The sequence below is a fragment of the Bradysia coprophila genome, chromosome II (assembly GCF_014529535.1).
Source record: "Bradysia coprophila strain Holo2 chromosome II, BU_Bcop_v1, whole genome shotgun sequence".
Lineage (NCBI taxonomy): Eukaryota > Metazoa > Arthropoda > Insecta > Diptera > Sciaridae > Bradysia > Bradysia coprophila.
The window spans coordinates 5,489,494-5,510,966 of record NC_050735.1 but is presented as its reverse complement, the minus strand read 5'-3'; positions in this window follow the sequence as shown (position 1 = coordinate 5,510,966).

The following is a 21,473-nucleotide window of genomic DNA, read 5'->3' as shown; positions in this document are numbered from 1 at the left end:
TTTCATGTAAATTCAAAGTAACTTGAAACCGAAAATTTCACCGAATCATTCCATTTGACACACATGGAAAATTATTGTTTAGACTTGATGCCATGACACTCAGGATGACATTACAAAAAAGACCAGAAAAACGACACACACAAATAACTTACAAAATGTAAATTCCATTGCATATACATAAATGTGCTCGAAGTAAATTGGTACCCCAACACCGAAAGTCATAAATCTTCATTTCATTCCAAATTATATAAAACGTAAAGAAAAACATTTGTTTTAGTTACATTCAGTTTTGTTGTTATTATGGTTTTTGAAAGATTGCTCGCTGTTAAAGGGGACATCCTATTTAGAGTTTTTGTGTGTGGAATGTTTGCTGGATGTTTTGGTTTATTTGTTAAACCATTTGAAGTGCTTTACTAAATGGGTGCAATGAATTAGCACGTGGATGATTCTTTAAATATAAACTCAGTTACTCGTCTCTTTCGTTGAGAAATGGAAACGGTCAGGAAGTTTATTTATTTTCGGCTGTGATGAATCGTTTTATTCTGTTGACTGAATGCAAAGCTACGCGTACTAGTTAGATTTACGAGCGCAGCTACATCTACTGCTTGTGAATTACAAAGAAAGATATCGCTGTTTTGCGAAGCCACTTGTATACAACTTGAATGACCCAAAAAAAAGATTCAGATTTTGACCTAACCTGACCGAAACAATAAGTCCGAAACAGTTCGGCTTAAATTTAAACGGGACAGATCAAAAAATCTCTAATAATGCCCAAAACAGGTCACATCCAGATCAAGCAAACTTAACTCAAACGCTTTATAGTTGAACCTGACGGGTCAACCTGAAGTTCACCTGTTTAGAGATTAAACTTAGATTCAGTTTACCGCTGTAGCGCCGATGTGTTCAGCGGAAGCTAGCTCGACTGATGACAAATCATTCTAAATTTGGCCTGAAAATTAGGGTTGGGTCAAATCAGTTTGAGGTCCTGGTAAATCCTGATCTATTTGAAGATTAAACCTTGACTGCATCTGCTGCTGTAGCACCGATTTACTCAACGGAAAAATCATACTAAATTTGATCTGTTCCAACGAGTCTTGCATGTCGCGTTAATTCAAATTCGGTTTTTGATTTACAGGACTGAGCCTCAGTCTCTGAGATCTGGTAAAACCCGACACATTCCGAACGTTGAACATATTAGTTTCTAACGTCCAAATATATTATTGAAATGTGCTATCGCGTAACGGTACAAATTCTTCTGCGTTAGATATAGATCTGGTTGAATCGATTATGATCAACAAAAGATATTCTAGAATTTGATACGCATTGGAACGAGCATTGGAATGATAAGACATACTGCCGTCGAATAAAATTCCCCAGGTCTATTTTCATATATTTATGTTATCCAGATCGGTGTGCGTTTAACACACAATCTCTTTGTTCTATTCTCATTTTCTTTATAAGAACAAAACACATTTAGATTATTTTCTATTCTATAAATGGTTATCTTTGAGATTATACGGTATAGCGGTTGGCAAATCGAAGATCTTTTATACAGCCATATAAATTTAACTCTTCCTTTGTAAAATACAAAATTAAATAATTCAATTAGATACTTTCATTGTTTTATTTTAGTTTTTAATTTCATTTTTTTTCGTTTCGTTTAGAGAGAAAAAAAAACGATAAAATGTATGTCCCATATAAGGAACTAGACGTATTATATACATACATTAAACTATCGTTTTAATGGATACAATTAAGTTAAATGGTCTATAATTTGATGTAATAAATGAATTTTAATGTTGGCTTGGCCTTTCGCATATACAACTTTAGATAGTCAAAGTATGACAGAACGAAAAAGACAATCCGTTCTTTAGTACGATGATAGCAAATTTGAAATTCAAATTAATTGGAGTAAAATGGTCATTGTATTATTGTCTTAATTTTCAGAAACAAATTAGTTTTAAAGATTGAAGATGGATAACAACTTTTTTCTTCAGTGAATTTGTTGATTACGATAATCTATGTTTCTCTTTCCCGAATGATGTCGAACATAACTCATGGACGGCTTTCGACGATTTCAATAGATTTTTTTTTAAATTATTAGCGATCTCCGATGAATTTATAGTCAAAAGTTGTATCTCCTTTATATTTCCGGTCTCGCTATTCTCATGATCGGGTAAAAGGGTACGCTTTGCAACCATCATTAACAGTTGCATAATTTGATAAGTTAAGTCAAGGATTTCGTCTCTGTATTTGTGCCTTTTGAAAAATGATCGAAAGCCTAAAACAGATATCCGAATCATTTCAGTTTACAGATGATACGAATAAGAGTGTTGCTGTCTAGTACTTCATTTGATTTTAATGTATTTACAACAGATTAATGCAAAATCTTTTACTTCAATACTAGGTCCTACGTTTTGGGTGGGTCAGGTCACTTGACTGCTGAAGTCATCATAAGGTGTTGAAACATTCTTTTATTTTAACTTCGAAATTCCGTTCTCTAAAATAAGGCCATAAGCCCGAACGAGCTGGAGTAAGTTAAAAACGACTGACAAAAACAGTACAATCGAAGCAAAGGTTAGGAAACTCTATCGTAAAACAGAAAAACAACGCACTGTGCATAATATACTGATGTGATGCATAAGCCCAAACGCGCTGGAATAAGTGAAAGACGACAGCGAAATAAAACGGTACAGGCAAATGTATAAGGTTAGGAGATGACACCACAGAAAATGGGCAATAGTCGAAAAATATTCTCGCAAAACAGAAAACAAATGTACTGTTGTGTCTGTTGATGTGAGTATTTGAATGAAACAAAGACGCACTGGGACGCTTTAAAAAGTATGCGAAAACGAACGATACAAACGAAAGATATAGATTAAGAATTAAGACACTTAATTTAAGAGATAATACTTAATTCCATATTAATTAATTAATTAAAGTATGGGTATGGACAAGAATCGAAAAATAAAACAGAAAATGAATGGAAGTGATCAAGAATCCAAAAATAATTGGCATTTTTGACTCTCTCGTAAATGAACGACCGAAACGACATGCGAGTAGCAGAATAAATTAAATCTGTTACTTCTTTTGTTGAAAGTATCGAGTAGTATATGATGTAAAATCTTGTACTTCGCACCTAGCTTTTGCAATATTAGATGAGAACCAGAGCTCATCGCTCATTTTTATTGTCGTTTTCGATAAGAGATGACTAAAATCGTTCAACACTGTGATTCGATAATTTATATTACTGTCATTGATCAACAGTAGAATTAATACTCTGTCCTCCCGCAATAGTTTTACTCATTTTATTGGATCTCAATCTTTTCATAAAATTTTTTCTTTAATTTGCATTCGTTTGAAACTGAATATAAAAATTTTTTACTTTTATTTTATCGCTTCGACTACTTCATTTCTGCCTTTGATTTATTGTTGTTGGGAAAACCTGTCTACACAGCTATTTACAATATATCCTAAGTTTGGAATCACAACTTGAAGAGAAAAAATGTTATGTTTTTATTTATGTTTTTTAGTTGAGCCAGTAATTACATTGAAATGTGTTTGTTTGTTCGTTATTATTCGGTTTTTTTTTTTATTATTATTTCTTTTCTTGTTTCATCGATCGTCTTAAAACACGCAATTAACACTTTTTTTTTAAATAATATATCGAATAAGTAAATTAAAAATATTTTTTATTAATAAATGTAACTACAAAAGAAAAGCGAAGAAAAATTTTTATCTCTTAATTACGGTGTGTAAATAGGTAGGAACATTTTATTTTATGAACACAAAACATTCAACATTTTACTTTATATATACGAGAAAACATTTTTTTCTGTGTGTATAATACCACAGACCTTGTATAACGTGTAATGTGTCAGCTTATTACTTGTCGCGTGTTAAATGTCGTTCAATTTATAAATTTTGCTTTTAAATCTTTGATGATGGTAAATGTAAATAAGTTGCTCTTTTGCGAAAACTTTGTTCGTTGAACGGTTCTGTTTTTCATTTCGATAAAAATAAATAAAAACTTTTCACAGGCGCCATTGGCTGTGTTTTAAACTTATAACTTTTTATTTCGATCCATTAGTAAAGTAGGATTTATTTATATTGGTCATTATTTTCTTATTTGCTTTAGTTGATTTATAATACCGGTTGATTACATTAAAGTCATTTTCCATTTTTTTTTTTAATTTCTGTTTTCAAATATTTACATTGAACGAAATTTGTAATGCGATATTCTCACATTTGATAAATGTAATTTAAAAAAAAAAATCAATTTTTTAGTCGTTACATTTCGTTCCAAGACATCGAATGTCGTCGTCCTTATTGAAGGACTTCATCTTCCAACATAACACCAAGCTCTTTGTAATATAAAATCTAGAATATCGTTTAATAACCAACAATAGCTCAACACTTCGTGATTACTAGACAAACATCATAATGAGGTCCGCACTGACGATGTCCAAAGATCTGAAGAATCTACACCATTTTTTTGTTAATTGTAGCCGACCTAGAAATTTTTTTATAGGCCGCTCGAACGTTAGATCCTGAGCCAGTTGTCACATCAGACCCGAACTGGCTACAGTGGGCGATCGTGAAAGGCCGAAATTACATTGGTTTTATGTGGAACTTTACCTGTAATTATAAGCTTTGCCGTACCTTGACTAAATATAATAATTTTTGGCACCACACAGCCTCTTTATCACTGCTGGTCCCTTAAATATCCAGTTCGGATCAGTGACATCACCGAAATGCCCCAAATGAATTGACAAATATTCATGCAATCTTTAACGAACAATTTCGAATCGATTCATCAAATTAAACACCACTTATCGCACGCTAAACAAATAAATTAAATGATTATGGTTTCCTTTGCTGCGTGTGGATGTGAAATGGCTATAAAATAGCAATTATTCAAATTGCTTCATTTGAACAACTATCTATCTACCACCGGTTGTAATATGAAGAAATTGCGCGAGTTTGAGTTATATTTGAATAAATTGTTCATGCGAAAAATAATTATGTTTACTGTATTTGACATAATATAAAGCAGCGAAATTTATATTACGAATTCATAGTCATGCTGTCATTAGTTTGCAAGCCGTTTTTATATGATATGGTTTAGTATGCAGCGATATTGCTGGTTATTATTATACAATAATAAATAACTGTAACATTTCCACGGCATTTGTCTAATATTCAACGTTCGTTTGTTTCAATTTTTAGAATCCTAATCTTTGAGAAGTGTATGCTAGTCCGTGAGTTGTTAAATATTCTACAGATTTAATGAGACAACTTATGACGCCCACGTCATCGAAACTATTTTAAAGTCCCAATAATCTTACGTAGTTAATTAACCGTAATCAAACTCTCAACTTTTTTATAATTAATTTAAGTACTTAACCATGTTCTGACACTTTTCTCAACTTCATCAATATCGATAAATCCTTGAGTTTTTCCCACAATTATTTCTCCGAATAATAAAAACAATGACAAACCATTACATTGTATCCTTAAAATATTCAAACATCATCAGAATGCGTTATCTTTCTCATGACGATGTCAATTTAAATTCTTCATTCCATTTCTTTTGGAATGATTTTCTTCCATAAACAGTGTAACGTATTCAAATTTCATTAAACAATACCATTCATTGCATGCCATGGGACACAACGAAGCCAGCAGACAAAATGCTTAAATGTGCATAATATAAATGATGATCTGATGAATGAAATTTTTCATTATTTTTCTTGTATTGTCCTATTATGACCGGTAATCATTCATAATCTGTAGTCATCTTTTGTGTACACAAATTTTTTTTTTTATATATTCGTGTTCTGGTTGAAAGAATAAAGAATCGAATCGTTCGTCTTTTACAATACGAAATATTGTTTTTTAATGAGCTGTGACTTTGACGAAAATTTAAGTAAACATTTCAAATTAATCGCACCCTTGTTAGGGACTCTGATCAGTTCGTTGTGTCAATGACTAAAACTAGGTCCCATCTTTTTATTCGGTCAGGTCCCTTGACTGACTGATTCTTTTATTAGATATTTGCAATGGTTACAAAATGGTCATAAATGGTCTTGCTCAAAGCTCAATCATGAATTGGGCATTCCTTGCATTACAAATCTGATAAAAGACGCTGAAAATATATTTTCCATCACCAGTCGGCGACTGTGGATCAGCTGCAACAAAAAGCGTTACTTATTTCAAAATGAAATGAAAAAAAAACTTAACCCAAATTCTCGTCGAACTAGAAAACTTTTGAAAATCCATTGAAAATTACTCAAGTTGGCGGGAGTATTGGGAATATCTCTAAAATGACGGACTTTGCTCGAACTGTATCGTGTTGTCATGAAACCAGGCAAAAATTATTTAAGGAATAACTTCTAGATTGTTTGTCCAATACGACCACCTTCAAACTTAACGTCAGGAATCTCGTTCATTGTCGAACAGGAAAAACGTTTTTGGGAATTTAGTTGAACCTGACCTGAATTAACTGAAACTGTTTTGACCTGAACCTGATGTAACTAACTTTGAACTGATCTGAAAGCTGAAGATAATCATCAGGTTCGACCTGTCAGGTCAAGTTTTAAGTATACGTATAAAAGTATATGAAAATTTCAGGTACACCTGAAAACTGACAGATGTCAGGTTAAAATAAAACGGGTCTGGTCAGGTTTGTCTTTCTGAAATAACCTGACCTGACCTTAATTTCCAGATGAAGTCCTTTATTGAGCGCGTTCGGCCAATTTAGAGCCTTAGCTCATACATGTTTGCATTTTTAACAATGATGATCAAAATTTTGTGACTAAAAAATCGAGCAATTAATAGACGTAAGACCCTGAATTTCAGTCAAGGGAAGAAATTGTAGTGAAAATTCCGATAATTCTTTTCTATTACACCCGTTTCCTAACAAAAGTGAAATCTAAATTATCATTAAATGTTTCATTGGAAGTTATCAGATTTTCAATACAAATAGAATTGTGTGCCGTGTGGCGACATGTATGATTGATTGATTGTTAATAAAATATAGATTCGGTTATCATTGGCCGTCTGTTAATTATATATACGGAACGACCAGTGAATTGTTCATAAAAATCAATCGATTTTATGGAGTTTGCTTGCTTATGCTTATACTTTATTTTTGTATACTTGTACGTAACACAGTTTCCTTACAGAAATATACAAAAAAAATATTGAATCGTAACGATAATAAAAAACTAATCCCTGGATTAAATGCTGATAAATATGCAACTATAATTACGATAATTCCATATAATTTTAAAACCTAATTGTATGAGATCATTAATCAATTCCATTTTTACAACAAAAAAAAACCATCTCTCTGCAGGCCTAGCCATAAATTATACTCATTTGAACCGCGTGCGTGTAAAAGAGTCTGCACTCTCATTCAATATATAATATGCGAATGGACAGATGAACAGTTTCACTGTTGCAGTAAAGTTTGATTTGTTTCAGAAATAATAAAATATCTGTGTCATTTATGGAACATTTGGTTAAGTGGAAATAAAAGCCGGGATTTGGATTTTAGTTGCTAATTAATTATTATGAATCAATTCACCATTTTGTATTCATTTTGAATGTTTGATTTATTCAATTAAAAAACTACCAAACGATAAATAAAATCTCTGATCGAGCTATGCTCTGATTTAATAGGCACATGAATAGACTATGATAACGTTGTAATTGGCTAGTTTCTTCTTAACATTACACGGAAAATTACAAAGCATTATACAGATATTTAAAAAAAAACCTCATCACAGCTTAAGGGAAACGATCAATGGATGTTGATCCTAAGTTGATAAGAAACGCAGCCAGAGTTGTATTTCAAAAATTAGCTAAATCAAACCGATCAGCAGTTAAATATTCCCCCGACCGTTTCTAATTGCACATCTGTTTCTTTACTTATTTATTATACCATTTTGATTCATATATAAAGCCGGTGGCGAAAGTACGGTCAGATGAGTGTCAACAACAGGTATTATTGCAGAAAACTGTTTGCTAAGTTATGGCTGATCGTTTGCTAATGTCAGGTATTAAGTTCTTCTGTCGGAACTTTAGCTATACTGATAAATGAGATGAAATGAGTACTTAAAGCCTTCAATAAATTGGTGCTTTTATATGTTGCTTCTTTAGGTGATTTTTTTTTTATTTCTGCATTCGTGGTTGCTGGTGTTGTTAGGCATTTATTTTTGCTTCGTTTTTCCACTTGAAATTCTACTTTTCTTTCAGAGCAGCATACAATTGAAAAGCTATGTAGAATTTAGACTGATTCCTATCTATCGTTGGAGTAGTTGGAATATCAGACAAAGTATTTTTTAAGTGGACTCCATTCCAAACAATTGTTATGTGGTGTGAATTATTGTGGCAAGATCGAAGCTCGTTTTTGCGATATCACTATAACCGTTTGCAAAACTGTAAATATTTTTCGAGTTCCATTTAAACCTGTTAAGTGAGTTGTATTTTTGAGGATATTATAAAAATATTCATTTTGACTGACATCAGAGGAACTTATACCACTAATTAAAGAGTCATCTAATATATTATCATCTCTTACTGACATACTGTATGAGGCTTTCGGCTTCATTTTCTGAAAATGATCATTAACCGTGAACATAGCAAACCTACAATAATAAGACTGCAAATTACATTTTATTATCAAAAACATTTAATAAATTTAAAATTATTATTTTGCCATTGAGTCAAAAGAACACCAATTTCTTAGTCAACAACATTTTTATTGCATTGCACACGGTCACCAACCATCATATCTTTTGCATTATTACGAGATAAACTCTCGAATGAGATGATGGCGCTTCTATAAATGGACAGGTTGACTTTTGATATAACTCGTATAGTTTTCTCAGTGTGCCCGTATATTATATGCTGTGTGTATATCTGCAGATAAATTGGATGATATAGTACGTCTATAAACTTGTAATCTTTACAATTTTTCATTTTAAATTAGGTCCACGAAACTGTAAATTATGGTTGATTTTAATCAAAAAGAATATTTCGAATCTGTATTTACTTAAGGGCAACTGCAAGATTTTGTATTCATCGACAAAACGTCTTAAAGTCATATTGCTGCTCTCTAATGTCAATAAATACTTTAATGAAGTCCGCTAAACAAAACCGCATATTTGACAACAGTTTTGAGAAAAGCTAATCACGAACTTGCGTTCTACCAAGTTAAGAGTCAATTCGACAATTTTTCGACCACTTGGAAAACAAGCTCGCTCCGATATGAGTTATAGCTCATTCGATTCGTCGTTCAATTCTAGCGAACGGGTGTCTGCCATTTTTTTTTCTTCAAAAAAATCCATTTTGAGTGTAATGTGTCTAAATGTCATGTGATGTCAGAGGGTGGTCAAAATATTTTTTTAGCATTAACTTGAGGAAGAAGTAGCACACAAAGTTGAAACTTTGTAGGATTCTTGGCCTATCCACGGCCGACAGTTTGAGCCCACTCTGACGTCTGCACTCACCACCCATCAGTCAAAGTATGGTCAACTTTCAAATAGTACTGTACCTCTGCAACATCATTGTTCTGATGGGCCGACTACATATTATGGTAGCTGACCTCAGCCACCATCACATATCAAAATATCACCACAGAAGTTTTGTGTTGCAAGAATTGCGGGCCATTTGAAAAAAAGTTGACCTTTACGACTGGAATAAAAGTGTAACGTTGAACCAAATTCTCGTCCAAAATAGTTTTTTTTATTAGTAACGTGTCTGGGGGACAATTCTAGCCCATAACCGATCGATTCCGAGGGATCTATTATATTCTCGTTACAAACGATATTCGAATCGCGAAGTAATCATTAGATTTGTCCCATGTACTTCTTATGAAAATATCGCCTAGCGTTACAAAATCTTTTATGCTTTACTGATTTTAACATATCTTTGATATCGCCTAGTGTTTGATTCAAAATCTTTTACTTCACTAATTTTAACATATCCGTATCATCCAGAGTTCGTCATTTATTTCGGTCGTCACTGTCGATAAAAGATGACTAACGAGTGGGTTCTGAGTCTGTATTGGAATTATAAGATTTAAAATTGTTATTGTTCATGCTAATAGAAATTAAGCTTCCTGCCAATTAAATTTTGTGCTTGAATTTGAGTGCTAAAGTAAAACTTTTTAATTCGCAATTCGCATAACATAAAATGCTGAGCTTATTTATAATAAAATCCTATAATTACACATAAAATAATTAGTTAAAACGATCATGGTAGTGTGTTGTTGTTCTCTTTTAAGTATTTTAATTGTAAGATAATCCGTTCCCGTTAACACCCACCCATAATTCCATATAAAAATAATTTCCAATAATAAAAAAAAACTTACAACGAGAACGAACACGAAAAAAAGTTGATTTTTTCCAAATATGCAATGTGGTTAATTACACAACATTTTATGAAAATTATGCAAAGTTTAAGAGTTTCAGCTTTCAGCTAAGAAACCAAAAATCATTTCTATCTGTCTCTATTCATCGCTCTTGTTGTCAAACACTTAAACATTAAAAGACCGACACCACTAGAATAGTTTTGTTTTATCGTATAACTAATATAATGATATTTTGTTATTATTTACTCAATGGAACGCCTACAATTTTTCAGGTAATTTTATGGATTTCGTTGTTTTGATTTTTTTTTTTTTCGTTTTCGTATATTTATTTCTTATGTGTCTCTCTACATACATTGTGGCATGAGGTGCGTTTTATATCCGTTAATTCAATGAGGTACACACGCTGATTTTTAAATGTACTCTAACACCATCGAACAAGAACTACCCACGTGTGATACTATTATTATGAATGAATGAATGAATGAAAATGCTCTACGTTTTATTACATTGAATACATTTAGTACGAGCAGGTAAACACTCCACTTAATATAATAGATCTTCGGCTAATGTTGTAGTGTTGTGATTTTTTTCTTCTTCTTCGCTTTTTTAATGAATCGCAAGGTTTTCATTGAATATAAACAGATAATTGGTATCGATGGGGATTATGAAATACACAATAGTGTGGGATGTGCAATATTTTTTTTTTTAAATTAAAGAATATAAAGGAATGAATTTAAAGGAAATAAAATTAGAAAATAGTGTCTTTATGGCTCACAAAAATAGCATTGAATAATTTTGCAACCGACATTACGCAGTGCTAAGATCACGCTTTCGCTTGAGGTCAATATCATTATTATGGTTTATGTTGCTTCACTTCCGATATAATTTATTGTATTTCACAAAACATCAGCATTTTTATAATAGAAAATGCGAGAGTCACATCCATATATTCCAATAAATATTCTGTATGGTTATGACTGTGTTATGTTCCATGCTAAAAGAACATTTTCTTGCAGTATCATCATTAATTCAAAGTTTCGGATTATTATCCAATTGATTTTTATATAACTGAAGATATGACGGATGTCACATACTGAACGAAAATAATAATAATTTTTTTTTATCTTAATTTGAAACGGTTTATCAGTGTGTGAGCCAAAAAAGAAAGAAACAATAATCTCTCCGACTTATTATTTATTTTAACGAGACAAAGTGTATTTTTATGGTTTTCAATTATGTTTTATTGATATCGCTATAGTGACTTCCTTCCTGCATTTTGCTAACACTCTTTGATTACAATTTTAACGTAAGAATGATAATAAAGTCGCTGAAGTTCTTTCAATGACATTCATGACAAAATTAAGACCATAGCAAATTTTAGCTTCGATGGACAGTGAAGAAACGAAAAATATCAGAAACTAAGCAATGAAAGGTTTTGAGCACTTAGTAATAGTTGCACCAATGAATATCAAATAAATTTAGGAATATGATCCCTGATTGCAATGGGTGATTAGGCAATGTAAATATCATATTACATTACAGTAAAATATTGTACGTAACTCGGACAAAAAATTAAGAGTCAGTTTTCGCATGGTTTTTTCGGCTTCGCCTCCTAAGAAAACTTCTTTCAACTTTTTCGCCATTGTGACGTAAATATCTAATCGGCTATATGGTTCGTAAGATATTGTCGAAAAATTGAAAAGTCTCTAGAGAATACGACGAAAAATGCCAATTTCACTGTTTCTGTTGGGCTCAAAATTCATAACTTTTTGCTACCTTTCAGGGAAAAATAAAGTTTATCAAAATCGGTTCAGTAGTTCCTGAGATATCGGAGATATGCCATTTAGTGATGTTGCCTCGACATGGAATTGGTGGAAAATAGCATCAACTGGTTCTGCTTTAGCTCCCGTGTCAATAGAAATGTATAGTGACTATTCGCAGGTGCCTGCCAATAGCCAAATTATTACCAAAGATGCTATTGGCAGGCGCCTGCCAATAGCATTATTCCTTTTATAAAGACTATTTACAGGTGAAATGGCCTGCCAATAGCATCTACGATAGAAATGCGGGTGTTAAAAATAGGAATGAAATTTTCTAAATAGCCTGCCACTGACGGATCATAGTATTAACACTTAATCTAGATATCTCGATATCTTCTACATAACTGTTTACATACGTGCGGGATGATAACTGGGGATGAAAATGAAGATTACGTGCAAAAGTTGATGTACTACTATACCCCAATGAATCAGAGTTTTCACATGCGATTTTACACATTCTAAAACAGGTAAATATAGCATAGAATATCTTATGATCTTTTCAACCAGGATCTTGTTGATGAAAAAGTTAAATTTTTGTTTATTGTATCGTTTTATCAACTTATATTCTTAAAGTGTTGCAATGAATATAGACTCGGTATGTTTTTAATAACAATATGTATGCCTTACCTCACTATATTACGTTATCGGTGATTTCACAAGTCTTTAATTTACATTGCATAATAAAAAAAAAATTGATTTGAACCGTGATTCTGCTGATCGTTTTAATTGAAAAATTAAAAACGTTTCGGCTGAATATAGAGAGCTCTATACCGTGTAGACAGAACATCTTATTGACTTTCTCATTACGATATTTTCAATTCAATAAATTTCATTTTCAATATCCTTTTATTATTTTGATTTATCGATTATGAATTTTATGTTATTCCAATAAAATATATCCCTCTGACACAAGATATAACTTGCAAAAAGTAAATACAATACATTTTGTGCACCGTGAAGGCAAACATTTTCATTACACCCATCATCGGCTACACGATACAAATATAAGGTATAAATTGAATAACTTTTTTTTTCTCCCTATAATGCAACAAAAAAGTTAGGATTTATTTATTGCAGTAATTTTACTCTTTAAAAAAAACTATCAATTATTTATCGAATCGAATATTATTGCAATGATTTATATAATTCATTCGTTAACTGATTCGTTAACTGTTAAAAAAATAATAATTTATTTGAAAAGTCATTAAAAATAATGCAACCAGATCTGCGATGTTGGTTATAAGAAGATGTGTCTAAATGAAAAAGTTATTATTATTGGAGGGATCTTTTAATTGGGAATCCAGTAAAATTGTTTTTATCAATCAAAATATTTCGACATTGTTTGTGTGTCTATACGCATTGTATGGATGTAATGCACGGTTGTTGACTAATGAAATAGCGTTACATATGCGTCATTTTAATTGGTATAGTCAACCAAATTATCTTTATCTAAATTCCTTTAAGAGCGCTCACCCCTTAGCAATTTTCTAGCTTACATTTGTGCGCAAAAATATTCGTTTTTTGATGATTTTTCTGAACCAAAATCTTTTTTTGAAAAAGTAAATCATTAAAGCACGCAAAATAGGGTTACTTTTAACAGAAAAATTGGTTTGTTCATGATAACTTATTCCACTTGGAGAAACCTTTGCAAATGTGTATATTTATGTGATTTGCAAAGGTTTCTCCAAGTGGGTTAAGTTATCGACCACAAACCAATTTTTCCCTTAAAAGTAACACATTTTTGCATGCTTTTTTTGCGCACAAATGTAGGCTAGAAAATTGCCAAGGTGTGAGCGCTCCTAATCCTCAAATATTATCCGCACAAAATGCACTAACATTAAATTACTAGGCTGATGTTCTAAGTAGATGCAAAATCTAGTACTTCAAAATCGTCGAACTATAAATGAATAATAAACTGTACAAATTTGCGTAGGTCCAAAAAGTAACTAATATGTTCACAAATTCGGAATAGGGAAAATCTTTAAAAATATGTGAAAATGTAGAAAATGGTATTCCCAAAAATATTCTCTGACATCTTCTTTATACCACTCATCTAACGTCAGTATGTTGTTTGCTGCAAAAGTGGAAAATGACAAATTGACAGAGTTCACTGTCGTATTGCCATTTTTTCATCGAAGGATCGCTCAGTTTGATTTACCATAAATAAAAACAGTGGTTTACCATGATTTACCAAGCTATATTTCATTGATTTATTACGATTTGTAGCTAAGTTTCGATATTTGGCCTGGTTGATCAATGGTAAATCAGTAGTAAATCAGGTTAATTAAAAAGAGTGAGCGACCACTCGATTTATGTGTGATTCAGTACAACACCTAGCGTACAACACCAGAGTTCATGTGGAAGGTTTCATTTTGACGTTTGTCCTTCCTTACTCTATTTTATTGTTAGGAGTGCATGGGTTCCAGGTGTAATGAATTTGAGAACAGCACATGGCCTTAGGTACTTGCTTAGTTACGGCCATCGTTAACCCAAGTAAGTTTTTTGCAAAATCTCTGAAGAACGAAGCCAATGTTTTTGTGTAAAATAACAACTTAGCAATGTTACAAATGGTCAAAATTGCACTTCTCGGCTACGTCTCGATCGGTAAATTTCATGCAAGAGGAAGTAATGTATTATTACTGCACTTTTTAGCAAAACTTTGGTTTGAGTCTACGCTCCAGTAATCATTGCACTTAAACTACATGAACAGAAATGGATCGTATTATACGAGGAATGGCAAAACAATTTTCTAATGCCAGCGAGTGTGCATATATCAACATGAATGATTAATTAGTTGTCTTTAATCGACTTGTGTACAAGATCTAGTCAACTGCTCTGCTACCTATTGACATTCATGATCATTTGTCCGTATATTTCCGTAGCTGCATTATAAATAATAATAAAAAAAAATCATCTGAATCGCTTACCATTCCGTAACATTCCAATCTGATCGATGTTATGCACAATGCAAAATTGATGACTTCATTAAAGATTTTGTCTGCGAGCGGCACATTTAAATGGTTTATAATGGCACGGTACATTTTAAAAACAAGTCAGTTTTTATTGAAGTGATACATTCAAGCGACATGAAACTGAACTTAGCCAGTGATGTAGAGCAATTCGTTAAGGATTATAATTTCTTAATGACGGAATTTATTAAACGGTTAGCATAATACATTCATTTTCTCGACAGTTTAAGAACTAGCTAATGTTGATTGACCATATCCAACCCCAATTTATTGATCACAATAAATTTTCAATATATTTTTAACGCAATTTGTTTCAATATTACATTATATACCATAGTGGGTAAAAGAGACTATGCATTACATACATTCATTACTCAAAGAGTAATTTAAAAATTGTTTAAATTATTTCCGACTAAACAGTTGCGTATATACCTTGATGAAGCCGATAAAAATGAAATAAATCCTGGATGCTCTGAACGATAAAATATGACTTCCTTCTTCCTTTCCCGTTTATTACGCACAACTACTTGTTATTTACACCAATTGATCACTTAAACAAACATAAACAGATGGCTCAATCATCTCAATCAGACCTTACTTGATGCACGCGACAAATAAAAACACATTGAAGAAAGGGGTTCATATATAACTTCCATTATCAACCAGAATAATGATATCACCACCAGTTTCATTCAATTCAAAAACGTCCGTAAACTGCGCTATGAAACTGAGGAAAACGAAAACGTTTTCGAACATAAATAGACAAATTATATAATTTAATTGTCATTTAAAAACGGAAAAAGTGTCGCTCTTTGCATCGTTTGGTTTATTCCTCACTTCACTGTAAGTCGGCTCGAATGGAATGTGTTTGTTGGTTTGGTTTTTTTTTTATTTATACGTATAAGCATAATGCGAGCACGCGTCAACATTTTATTAAAGAAAATATTCAGCATCCGTTAGACGATCGTATAGAGCGCATTTTTATATGGTCTCATTAAGGCACCATTAAAAAATGTCATAAAATGTTAGCAGGAATTCGGATGGCTTGTTATGAGTGTTGAAAGTTTAATAAATTAGATTCTTTTTTCATCTGTTTCTTTGACGAGTTGCAATTACCTGCTTTATTGTTTTTACTTATCTTTAAGGAGAATTTATGTTTTGTGTTCCAGGCAACATTAATTTTTCATTTGATGTAAGTCAGTAGTATTTTTGAATGTTCAATAATTTGGGACTTGTTACGTACAACTAAAATGCTCGTAACAGGTCAGGTTCGACCTGATCTGAACCTGAAAGAGAAGGCCTGACCTGCTTTCCAACAGACTTTCTAACTCAGGTCCCCGATCTGATTAAACCTGGAACCAAAATTATTTCAGGTCTGGTAACTTCATGTTCAGGTCCGGACAGGTTCACCCATTTTCAGGTTCACCTGAACCTAAATGAGATAGCCGAATCCTGACATTTTGCTAAACCGTAAATGTCAGCCCTTCCAAGTGAGGGCGTTAAAATCAGGTCAGGTTCTGATTCTGGTTGAGTTCGACCTGGACACGATCACATTCTTTTCTGTGTGTTGCTTTTCCTGTTGAAAGTCTCGTCTTTTCTTTGATACCACATATTTTACTTTAATTTAACTTTACGCTGTATAAGAGAACACTAGCCAGACCCAGAGGTATTTGTTTATTCTTAGCATCGCTGTGGTCGATGGCATATGAATGTGTCTGTATCTGACACAATTTAAAATCAATAGGGATGAACCATCAAGGTTCGTATAGTTCGTGAGTATGACGTAGACTTTTCACAGAAAGTATATGGGAGAAATGTCGAAAGTTCACGAAATTGCTGTACTTACGAACTTCATGAACCATAATGGTTAACCCTTAAGGAAAATATCCAATACAATTTTAACAATTGGACTAGGTCAGTGGCATTTTGGTTCAAACAAGCCAATAACAAATATAAGAATTAACTACGAGTGAAAAACATCTCCTCAAAAGATATAACTTTGGTCGGTTTCTTGATAGCTGCCTGCTTAAGTAGCTACTGTATGGAAACTATGAGGATTTATAATGTTACACTTATGATGACGTCATAGTTTAAATTTGCTTTCTGATTTAAACGAACTCCACGAAGTCTTAACTAACGATTTTAAGCTCATCAAAAATGTAACGTTACTGTTGCTTTCTTATACCATTAGAATGAATTTTAATAATCAGACGCAATAATGTATCTGTCAGTGATAGGGAGACGTAGCAATTGAATCAATTTGTTTGCACGTCTCATCACTTTGCTCAATCAGTTTTGCTTCATTTCAAATCGTTGTATTTTTTGCAGAAACATCATCATCCTTCTCACACTCATTGGTATGTTAACAGTGCAAATTGTTGCTTATCATCGAACGCTTTCTGATTTCTAAAATGATGGTAACATTTTCCACGTTTATCTTACATACTCTGTATGGTTACAATTTTAACTCCAAGCTGTCTGCCACATTTTGAATCAATTAAATTACCATATTCATACATTACAACGTTTTACGTTACATCATTTAATATGAGGTAAATTTGTTAATATGTTTGACATAACCAATTAATTCATGTTTATCTGTAACATTTCTTATGCACATGTTTATCTAGTCCACTTACTTATTGACTTGCTGTACATATAAAATTGAAGTAATGTGGAATTGGAACGAACAAAGTAATTAGTTAAAATACAAATCACATAAAATGTGCAATTAGATTTCGTTTTATGTTTAGCTTATGTGTGTACGCGTATTGTTGCAATTTTATACGCTATTGAAGACAGACCGATTCAATGAAAAAGTTTTTTTTTTTGTATATTTCTCTTAAATAAAACCATCAAGGTTTGTTTCGCTGAAAATAATGCATTGAAGATAATATTCATGTGTGCAATAAATGATTGTAGAGAAAGATTCGATATGGTCGTTTTTTGTTATTAACTTTATGTTCGATATGTGAGCGAGATATTTCTTACTGATTGGCCATTAATTTGCATCATTATGCAATGTTGTTGTTTTTATTTATTTAATTGTTAGTGGATATAAAATACATTTTCATTTTCAACTGAATTATTATTTATGTTAGTCGTTGACCTTTTGCAGACTTTCTAAATATAGAGATGGATGAACAGTTTTTCATTTTATTTTTGTATTTGTTTTACAGATTTTCGAGTGGGCACTGGAACGAAAGAACCTTTTTAACGTATGTTTACCCTGTGACAGATCTAGGTGTTATTAGACTGAACATTACATTTCATTTAAATTTAAATTAAGCTCAGGTTTATCTGAAATTGACATAGAAACATAAGAGCCTGATATGATGAATTTTGACCTGATCTGAAACCTGGCAAATTACCTAAAAAATTTCTAGGAAAGTTTTCGAAAATTTTGACGTCAAACTGATTCTATACCACGTTACCATGTTTGGTAACGATCTAAGACAAGGAGGGAATTCCTCCAGATCAGTAGCGATTGAATTTGTACGTTGAGCAACAACAACATCCAGAAAGAGTTCATGTTTTTTTTGGTGTTGCGCTAGCTTTTTCCTGACGGCACGCAAATTCTAGTAGAGTTTTTGCCGGCAAAACCATCAGGAGATCTCCTTCCAAAATGGTTTTTAAGAATTTTAAACAATTATTTAAGAACTTGCGAACTTTGTACAATGACTTTTGGTAGTAATTACTAAATTTCCTGCTTGTTTGTTACTCTCTCTAACGAAAGTTTAAATATCGCTCACACCGTCACTGACTCTACCCATCATTTACTTGTGAATTCTCCATGTCATGTGGTAAAAAAATTGCTTCATCGGTGTAATATCGCTTCTAAAAGGTTATTGGTATCGGTTCATTTAATTGAATGTTACCTTGTACCAGCAATGTGAGGCGAGAGAGGTACCAACATAAAATATTGACGATCAATATTTTCTTGTAGCACCCCAACCCCATGGAAATAATTCATTTTCCGATGGACAGTCCTCTGGGTTTTGCGAGTAATAGCACAATACTTATGCTTCAAGATTTTCATTTCGTATTGGTTACTCACGTGGCCTGTATGCAAAATTAAATGAACATATTTTATCGCATTTACTGTAATAAAGGATTTGCAAGGCTTTTTTCGCACTCAGCATCGTAATTTACGTCTTACTGAACAAAACGTGTCAAATGCTGTAACAACTGTAGTAACATCATTGTAACAAGTCTAGTCTTGTCAGCCTCGGCAACGCCTCGAGTTGAAAATCGACATATAGTGTGATAAAATACCTTCATATGGTCCTTGTTTCATAAATAACTATTATATGTCGATGCAAATATAAGCCCAAATCCGCTCTCTGCGCTGATGCATCATGTACGTTTACCCGTTTTACCACTCAGAGACTATGTACTTGAAATAAGGGTATTGCTCCGATTGCAAAACTAATGTCCTAATGTAAAAACCGTCTCGTTTTACCAAAATCTGTAATTTTTCAGTTGACAGTTGTGTTATACGATTTTATGCAACTCAGCATCATAATATGCAACATTTGCAAACTTTAGATGCCTCTGTGGTATAAAACGTTTTATTAGGCTCACCATGTATATTGTACATCTAGACATCCATCGAGTTTTGAATGTGTGGTAATTAAAATGACTGATCGAGAGTTACTGGAAACAATGCATTTAACATTAAATTTCTTTTTGTCTTCAAAATAAATTAAAGATTTTTTTTTTGAATTGTGGTTGTGTTGGAAAATCTAAACTGTTTTATATATTTGAGAAAGAAAATTCACATCATATAATTTGGCAAATGCTGTAACAACTGTAGTAACACCATTGTCACAACTATTGTAACAAATCTAGTCTTGTCAGCCTCGGCTACGCCTCGAGTTGAAAATCTTCCTACATACCAATTTTGCTTAACCCGAGATGAAAAGCTCAAGGGAACAAATTGCAAGACCAAAACAAGACTCCTTTTCACATTTATTGAACTTCAAGGAAATATCCTTCGGAGAAACATCCTTTGGAACGACAAACAGAGCTATAGCTCTTCCCTTTCCCGCACATCACGTAAAGTGGCAAAAAAGAAAAAAAGAAAAGCTGTTTCGACCTAGAGAACTAGCGGTGGTCACAGGTCATAGTGGACTGACCATCTTCAGTTGACGTTTTTAAAGAATCAAGATTTTGAAAACAGTTGCTTGGTCGGTTATACTTTCGCTAAACCTTACATTGAATAACATCCGTCATTTCAATATAATTATATACAAGGATGTGATATGACATCTTAATATTTTATTTCACCATATTCCTGTAACCTGTTACTTAATGGACTTAATCTCATTTTATTTAGTTTCAAATTGACAATGTATGTATCAGCAGCAATTAATCTTCTGGTTTTATATTAAATGGTTTTTTTTATTAATAAATTTATTTGTGATAAACTCATATCCCTCCACTTCATTATAAATCCTGAATTTTATGATAAATTTAATTTACTTTATTTATTATATCACAAAAAAATAATATTAAATTCAATATATTAGCGACGCTTAAAAGCCTTCGCAGAGCAATAATGAGGGAACAAGTCTTTCTCTTGTTTTCAACTTGTATATAATAATTTCCATCAACCGGGGACTTATCAAAATAAAATACATTTGTTGCGGTCTGTATTCTCAATAAATAAGGTACCTAAATCAATGTGAGATCGGGAAAAGAGTGCTTAACTGACCTCTTTAAAAAACAAAATGATACCGAGAGGATATCATAAATTTATTACTAGTCGTACTTGTCGATTTGATATTATTTGTTGAAAGTTGTTAACCTATTCGCTTGTCGACTGATCTCTTAATATAACTTTTACTGATTTATTTGCATCAAAACATTTCGCAGAATAGAGGCAATACGGCAAGATTGTACATAATAATTTGTCATGTGATGTCAAAATGTTAAGTAATGTTAATAAACATAAAACCGGTGACTTCTGACCTTTTGTTACAATTTGAATTGTATCGTTATTTTTGCGCGTTGTTCCAATATTCGCTAATCTGCTAAGCCATGGTATGATTGGGGTCTGTGAGTAATAGTTTACACACTTAGGTACTTCAGTCTGATAACACTGATTATCCAGCGACATGCAAAATTAATATTTCTATTGATAAACGGAAAGAGACAGAAATGACGCACAAATTGTTGTCTGGATTGTTGTCAATCCATCAATGCACTACGGTCAAATCCATTACCGAATTTAATTTTTCGGGTTTGTAAGAGAATCCTAAACGTTGATCCAACAATAAGGGGAGGGCATGCTGAATGACA